The sequence below is a fragment of the Rutidosis leptorrhynchoides genome, chromosome 2, assembly GCF_046630445.1.
Source record: "Rutidosis leptorrhynchoides isolate AG116_Rl617_1_P2 chromosome 2, CSIRO_AGI_Rlap_v1, whole genome shotgun sequence".
Taxonomy (NCBI): Eukaryota; Viridiplantae; Streptophyta; class Magnoliopsida; order Asterales; family Asteraceae; genus Rutidosis; species Rutidosis leptorrhynchoides.
Window position 1 is genome coordinate 559,014,589 of NC_092334.1, and position 9,220 is coordinate 559,023,808.

Below are 9,220 nucleotides of genomic sequence, written 5' to 3' on the forward strand. Positions count from 1 at the left end.
TTTTAATTATTTTTATGATTAAAAAATATTTATTTATGACATCATTATTTTAGAGATTTAATATTAACATTACTCGCTATTTATTATTTTCTGTAATTCCAAGGCCATTAATTACGTTAGAGCCCACAGGGCCAGCATCTTGGGCCTAGTCACAAAATTCCTCTTGAGCACCGAAATAAATGTCCTGCGCGCAACAAACTCTATCGCCTCAAAACTTGGAAATTTTTCAACAAACCATCATTATCACCACAGTAACCATGATTCTGGCTATTAAAGAGAAGCTAAAGTGATTATACGAGTACGAGTGCTATAATTATCTTCTCACATCGTTGTGACATTAAATTCAGAGATGGTGACGTGCCGATCTTGTAAAGACGAGTACCAAAATTACTACAATTCTGACGCTAGTAATTGTAGAAAATGTTATGAGAAAGTAAGTAAGATTGAAATAGAATTGAAACGTGAAATCAAAGAATTGAAACGTGAAAACCAAGAATTGAAATCTAAAGTTAATTTTCTTGAGTTTTGGGACCCACTTGACTCTCGAACCGACTATGATCACCGATCTACTGACCCTTGCTTCACCGATGTCGTTTTGGTTGCTGTTGATTTGGATTCTGGTAATAATTCGGTTCCTGTTCCTGCTAATAAGGCCCTTCTGGTTAGTATTGGGTTCTTCTGTTAGTGGTTATACATTCTGTTGAATTTATATTATATTGTGTTGAACTAGTTTACGTTATATATAGAGTTTGAATGTCTAGATAAACATTTGAATCGTGTAATCACTTTCACGATAAAATATTTCGACCTTATAAAAATATTGTGTTAGGGTTACACGAAATCTTTGTTCAAAATAAGACAAAGACACAACTCTAATATAGGCAATTATAATTGTAAGTCAAGAACGTAGTGTTTTATGTATATTTTGTAAATGATCATTTTTCATCATTTCATCTTTGAATGTGAGACAAATCACTCTATTTATAGCGTATGAAAAGTTGTATTTTTTAACCACGAAATGGTGCGTCATTTGGTGAAAAGTTTTCATGAATGGTTACACCTTTTGATTAAAAGGTTTCCATAAGTTGTTACACCCTTCCATGAAACTTACACCATTTCATGAATAGTTACATTATTACATAATGAGTTGCACCGTTTCAATCTATTGACTTTAGTTAGCTTAAACAAGCGTACATTCCACAATTTCCTAATTTGTTATAAAGATTAACTCGAAATTCATTTGTCTCAAGTAAATTACCATTAACATTCATCATATGCGGATGAATGATATATTAAGCTGATGATGAATGACTTCCCCCTCTTCCCCATTTTAAATCTTCCGGATCACTCATATCATACATTTACAGAACGCACTAATTCTCTCTCCATGAAAAATACCCCCATGTTGTTTTATGTTTTTATAGAACGCACTAATTCTCTCTCCATAAAACTTTCCCTGTAGCCGTCAGTACAATATCAAACAAGATCTTGAATCTTAATCGCATCAGTATTTTTAGATCTTATTTCATTCAATTAATGTCTCCAAGATTTTGTTCTTATCATTGATCATATCTTTCCTGTGGTAGTGTTCCTCTGGTTGTGATGGGTGGTAAAAAGAAGAAAAAGATCCAAGAAACAATGGTGACGGCTACGAGGGTATTAAGAAATCCTTTGGTTGAAGGTGAAGCTGCGGTATCTGTTACGAAAAGCGTTGATAGTGAGGGTTCGTCAACGGACTCAGAAGCTGATCGATCAGTTCTTAAAGAAGATGAATTACTGATGAATGAGTTGAAGATTGATCAGCCAATTAACAGTGATGATCGTGTGATTGGTCAATCGTCTGCTGATGATGATCTTGCTGATGAAAATCCTCCAACGCAGGAAGTTAACTCTCTTATGCAGTCATCGATAGGTAATATTCCTACAACCTTGAATTGTCCTCCTGTTGCGGAACATATTGTGTCTCCAGTGCAATCTCAAATTGAGAAGGATAATGTATCCTCTCCGATTAAGCATCCATTAGATGATAAATCATACTTAAATGCTGCCTCTGGATCTGACGATATTAAAAAAGTGAACTTTAGATTTATCGATCAGTCAATCAGTTTAGAAGATGGCATAGATGTTGAAATTCCCATTGATTCGGTGAAAGAAGTCTCGGATAGATATCGTAATACGTTGTATGGTTACTTTATTGGTAACCGGATGACGTTTCCGGTAGTGAAGAATTATGCGGTCAATGTTTGGAAAAAATATGGGATTGATAAGATCATGATGAATTCTAAGGGATTCTTTTTCTTTAAATTTGCGACGGAAAGTGGTATGTAGGAAGTGTTGGAGTCGGGGCCATGGATGATTCGTACAATTCCTATCATATTGAATAAATGGTCCCCAAATGTATCTTTGACAAAGGAAGATCATACTAAGGTTCCGGTTTGGATCAAGATGCATGATATCCCGTTGGTGGGTTACACTGAAGTAGGGTTGAGTGTGATAACTTCTAAATTGGGAAAACCCATGATGCTTGACTCTTTTACGAGTACGGTGTGTGTCGAATCATGGGGACGTCCTAGTTTTGCCCGGGCTCTTATAGAGGTGTCGGCCGAGAATGAGTTGAAAGAAACTTTAAAAGTTGCGACTCCTAGTGTCGAGGAGGGTAAGGGTAGTAAAACAGTGGACGAGGTTCGAATCGAATATGAATGGAATCCTTCAAGATGTTCGGGTTGCAAAGTGTTTGGTCACAACGACTCTCAATGTCCTAAGAATGTAAGTGTTACTGAAACTGAAGACATTGTGTTGGAAGATGATTTTAAGCTTGTACAACGTAAAAAAGTGAAGGGCTTTGTTATTGGAAAACAACGACAAGCTCTGAATAATGTTACTCATGCTAGTAAGGCTAAATCGCAGTGGGTGTATAGACCAAAACAGAAGAATAAGAATGCTGAACATCCAAGGAATGAAGTGGCTGATGGTCATGTTGGAACGAGTAAGGGTAAACAAGTAAAGGTCAAAAATTCTTTTGGAGCGCTTAATAATGATTACAATCTTGTTGATGAGCTTAGTGATGTTGAACCTGATGAAGAAGAAACTGCCAAGTTTATGATCGCGAAAAATATGTCTAAAACGACGGCTCCATTTGGTATGAAATCGGGCTGGTTGTAAGTTTTTATAGTTTCTTATAAGGTTCTAGGTCTGTCGTTGATTTGTTGGTTTGTGCTAGTCCTTTGTTTGGTATGCAGGATCTAGCTTGTTTTTGTGGATGTTTTTGAGAGGCTGTAAGGTGTGCTTTGGTCATATTTGTATTTTTTATTATTTTTTGAAATAATATTCATCGGGTGAAACCCTTTACCAAAAAAAAAAAACATTTACACACACACACACACACACACACACACACACACACACACACATATATATATATATATATATATATATATATATATATATATATATATATATATATATATATGTATATTAAATAATTGTTAATTATTAATTTTTGTATATTACCGGTACAATTTAATGATTTCATGTTTCTAAATTTCTAGCCTTTTGGTATGTGACCTTAGACAAGTTGATACACAAACTTTGTTTACTTTTTTATTTCATTGGTCATCACACTCAACCCTTTTACGTACGTTTTTTATTTTATTCTCATCTTTTTTTTAGGTAAAGAAAAAAGCGTCACCCATATAAATAAACAAACTAATACTTATCTCGATTTCAATAAACAGGCAAGCCGTTCACCAGTTTTCAGAGCTATGCTTGAAACTGAAATGAAAGAAAGCCTTAGTGGCACAATCAAATTAAGTGACGTTTCGTAAGAAGCCCTGCGTGCCTTTGTCAACTTCCTCTACACAGCTGAAACATCTCTTCGTGATGACCTGGCCTGTGATCTTCTAATTATGGCTGACAAATATGAAGTGAAGCATCTAAAAACCTACTGTTAGAATTACTTGGTATCGAAACTTAATTGGGAAAGTTCACTTACGAACTACTCATTTGCTCATCAGCATAATGCAAAAACCTTGTTCGATGAGGCATTATCGACGATTTTGGACAATATGGATAATCTAGGCAAGCGTGAAGAGTATCAAGAGCTTTTAAAGAAAGATCCTTTGCTTGTTGTGGATATTTACGAAGCTTACTTTTCTAGAAAGGTTAATACTGATGTTGGTGCCACTGTTCAATCATGATGATAAGGTAACAAAATGATGAGATCATGTATTCTAGATATATGCTATTTTTAAGTGCTTTTAACAACATTTTTGCAGATGCTAGATACTTTATTGATGTATTTGCAACTTTTCAAGCACTCGAACCACTTTAAAATCGAATATAAAATAACCTGTCTAAGTATTTTATGATAGTCTCTTTTAGTTATACTCTTTACAAATTTTGTATAATCGTGTGTAATTAGATTAATTAGTGACGTTGATCCTGGCTAGACGAGGCGTTTGAAGGGGCCTAAGGGATTATGAATTCTAAGTAAGTAATCGTTAGTTGTTATTATTTATTTTATTTTTGAAAATTTAAATTTATTTTCGGAGTATGATTTATTGTTGAATTGTTATATTGTTAAATTGCCATTGTTATTATTGTTTTTTATTTCCTTAATAAATTCCTATACGTTTTAGTTCATGGGTTGTCAATAAAAATGTATTCTTGAGTTTTATTAAGCCTTTTTATCGCTAGCCTGAAAAAGTGATTGTCTTCCAGGAATATTGTGTCCGCATTAAGCAAATTAATGTAACAAACAAATTTCACTTAAACAAAGTAATTCATGTATGTGTGAAATAAATCCGTAATAAGTACAAATTTTTCCTTGATCAATTCCAAAACTGCTACTTATCGTCTCGCTATGAAGCTATAGGACTCTCCATGGCCCTCCATGGCCTTGCTCGGTAGGCACCAACTTCCCTTGACATTCTTCGTGGGATCTACGTAATTAAACAAAGAACTCAGACCCAAATATATGATATTCGTTCTTAACGGTGCAGCACAACACCTCTTCACTTTAATGCACAATCTTTAGTCCATAGTGTACAACCTTTTCTTATGAATAATTTTTCGGTTGACATAATTAAGTCGTTAGTCCAACTAGTTTGTACCAGATTGCATAGGTACGTACTCTTAAACTATTTTTTGACTTGATCAGTCCTCTTCACCACTTGGTTGCATGATTTACGTCTATGGGATAAATTCTCCCGCAACAATCAACATCTTGCTAGCAGCTACATCTTTCCAGTCTAGGGTTTATACCTTACGATGTTCATGACCAATCGCCTACGATCACCGTAACATAACATATTCGAAGCCATCGCAACATAATATGTATCAACGATTCCAAAAAAGGATAGGAAATTGGCTTTCACCCTCCATTTGGTCGTGCTGCTTTGATGTAAAAATGCAACAAAGGATGAGTCCTTTTTCCTTCTCACGAACCATGGGAGCGCCTATATCTCTCGACTGTCTTAGCTCCACGAACTGCCCACTTATCGTGAACCAGGAACTACTAATGGATAGAGCAGATCGCATAAGACTACTAGATACGTGGTAGGTCTCCATCATTTACGATTGTTAAAAAAATTCCATTAAATAATGTCCTATACTTGCATGCATGTGGGGTACTTTTACTCATTTCATCAACCCTTGTCTTTTAACTCTCTAACTCTCATGCACTCGTCCAATTAATATCCATTCCTTGCTCAAACCCTCATTTTTTCCTTGTAAAATCCCTAACATAAACATAAACAATTTTATTTATTGCAGAATCCAAGCATAAACAAAACAAATCGTATGACCTCATTATTTCTTATTTCTCTTCCAGTTGAATCACAACCACCAAACTTACTATATAACCACTACCACCAAACTTCCTATTAAACCACTTCCACCATACTCCTTCAGTTACTTTTTGGAGTTCACATATACTGGAGTAATGATCAGTGGCGGAGGCAGGAATTTTTTTCACAGCAAGCGATATTTTTTTTAAAACGTAGCAATTTTTTTGGGGCAACATATGAAGTTTTTTTTGCAAAATTTGGAGATTTTTAGACAAAATATGAATACTTTTGGAAAAAAAAAAAAAAACACTGAAGCAAAATCACGATTATTTTCAACAATCCCTAGCCCATAAATGTTTAGGGCCTAAAGGCCCAACATCTTGGGCCTAGTCAACAAAAATTCTTTCCGATCGAGAATGCAGACTCAAAAGAATCACGCGCAGCAATTAACCTGTATCTCCCTCCTCGAAATCGGAGGTTTTTCAACTTTCGACAAATCATCATAATGAATCATCGCCCCATAGTCATCGCTACAGTACCGATGTTTTGATTTCCAGCATCCTCGAAACTTTGATCATCTGACTTTACAGCAGCGACATATTTTGTATACTACAGTATCAAAAGGAGTATATCTTCTCACTTTTTTTTTTTTTTTTTGACAGCGATTGATCTTCTCACATTGCTGTGACGTTAAATTCGTAAAATTAGGTTTATACGAGATGGTGAAATGCATATTTTGTAACGCGACCCACGGGCAGTACGATTATAATCCTAATTATTATTGTAGACAATGTTATGAGAAATCAATTAAGACCGTAGGAGAATTGAAAAGTGAAATCGAAGAATTGAAACGTAAAACCGGAGAATTGAAAGGTGAGAACGAAGATTTAAAAGGTGAAAACGAAGAATTGAAATCTAAAGTTAATTTTCTTAAGTTTGGGGAGCCACTTGACTCTCAGCCCCAATATGATCCCGGATCAACTGATCGTTGCTTCACCGACGTCGTTTTGGTTGCTGTTGATTTGGATTCGGGTAATAATTCGGTTCCTGTTCCTGCTAATAAGGCTCTTCTGGTTAGTAATTGTTCCTTTCTTTTACAGGTTATATATACTCATACTGATACTGTGTGTTAAATTGTTATTATGTTGTGTTGAATTTGCTCTTTTGTCAATGTATTTATTGTCTGTGAAGCATATATAATCTAGAAATTGTAGTTTATTCTGTAAATGGTATGAACCAACGCTGTATAATTAGATGAGTGGACAGTTGAACACTGATGTACGCGTGCTCAACAGGGTTTTCCCATGTCCGTTTTCGACCCTTTCACTGGTCACCCGAAGATGTTGCTAGTGAGGTTCAATGGCGATCGTAGCTTATAAGCTACAGGGTCAGGGTCCTGTGGACACCGCTACTTTTGGATTCTTTTTACAAAGTATCATTCAAATTTTACACTAAATTTCATGATAGGATCTCATATGTTTTTAGAACCTTAGGACCCCTTTGAGTTTTCATTCTAGTTCACCACTGATGAGGTTACCAAAGACTTCTTGTGAGGGTAGCTTTGAGGCTGGATATTAGGATCATAGTTGATAGGTATTTGATAATCAAGATGAGGAAAAACAGTAAAGATGAAGATAACCAAATGATAGACGATATATTATATTTATATTATATTATGATTGCAATTTTATCAACTGTACTTGTATATTTTTACTGCACATATCGGAATTCATGTTCTTTCTGGCCGGAGGTCCCTAGGAAGCAGCCTCTCTGCTCTACAGAATAGGGAGGGACGACTTCCTCTACCTGGGGACCGATAGGTATCCGTGGGTGGAGGAATGACTTCCCATTTACTTTAGGGTAGAGGAAAGGACTGTCTACATCTAACCTCCCCCATACTCCACTTTAGTGGAATTGGGTATTGTTGTTGTTGTTGTTGTTGTTGTTGTTATGATTGCAATAAAAGAAAGATAGAATTCAGAGGATTTCCATAGCCTGGAATATCTCCCTGCCCTAATCAGATGAAGAAGCACTATGCAATCTTCTCTGCCCAAGCTTATAGCCGATTACAAAACTCAATAATGAAAAAGATGAATCATAAATCCTAACAAACTAGCATGACCACTATATATATATATATATATATATATATATATATATATATATATATATATATATATATATATATATATATATATATATATATATATATATATATATATATTCTCTCAGATCCTTCTAGACATATCATAATCAATCCTGACCATCCATCTTACTCATATTAGCTTTCCTCTTCTTGGACTCTTTCAGTTTATTGGGCTGGATTATGGTGTTGGGCTGGTGTTGGGTTGTTCTCTATCAATAGTATTTGTATAATATGATAAGTTGTTTTTGCAGACATGTCTGATATGGTGTTTTAGATGGTCATAGTAGCATGCTATTTTTGCACATATGTCTGGTATACTAGAGTCAAGCAAAATTACATAACTGGTGGATCAGGTTTATACTACTATTTTAGATTTTAGATGTTTGTAATCATTTTCAATGCATTCTTTAAAAATGGACTTAGAATGTTTGCGGGCCCTAGATAATACATAAAGAATAAGTACAAATGAAATGATTCAGTCGATTCTGCTAGTTCCAAGGCCTGTTTCTAAAGAAGATTATTAACTCCATTTTTTGCAATTATATATCAGTGCAAGCATGTGTTTGCTCTAATTCCGGCTCTAATTTATCATCATTTCAATAAACAGGCAAGCCGTTCACCAGTGTTCAGAGCCATGCTTGAAACTGAAATGGAAGAAAGCCTTAGTGGCACTATCAAACTAAGTGATGTTAAATATGAGGCCCTGTGCGCGTTTGTCAACTATCTCTACACAGCTGAAACGCCTCTTGATGATGACATGGCATGTGATCTTTTAATTCTAGCTGAGAAATACGAAGTGAAGCATCTAAAAAGCTACTGTGAGAAATTCTTGATATCGAAACTTAACTGTGAAAGTTCAATTAAGAACTATTCATTTGCTCATCAGCATAATGCAAAAACCTTGCTTGATGCTGCATTATCATTAATTTTGGACAATATGGATAACCTAAACGAGCGTGAAGAGTATTTAAAGCTTGTAGAAAAAGATCCTCGTCTTGTTGTGGATATTTATGAAGCTTACTTTAAAAAAACGGGTAAATTCCGCCTCTGCCACTAGTCATGATGATAAGGTAATGTAAAGCTGAGATTTTGTGCTTTAGTTCCATGCTATTTTTTAGTGTTTTTAGCAGCGTTTTTGCAAAGCCTAGCTACATTATTGATGTGTTTACAACTTATTATGTACTTTTAACCATTTGAAGATTGAATATAAATTTGATTTATCCGGATGTTTTATGGTAATCCCTTTTAGTTATACTGCCTATATATTTTGTATAATTGTGTGTCATTA

General features: G+C 35.0%; 2 pseudogenes; both read left to right on the plus strand.

Moving 5' to 3' along the window:
- Positions 1 to 349: 349 nt before the first annotated feature.
- Positions 350 to 4,196, plus strand: LOC139893107 (BTB/POZ domain-containing protein At4g08455-like; annotated as a pseudogene).
- A 2,309-nt stretch (positions 4,197 to 6,505) lies between these two features.
- Positions 6,506 to 9,011, plus strand: LOC139889721 (BTB/POZ domain-containing protein At4g08455-like; annotated as a pseudogene).
- The last annotated feature ends 209 nt before the right edge of the window (positions 9,012 to 9,220 follow it).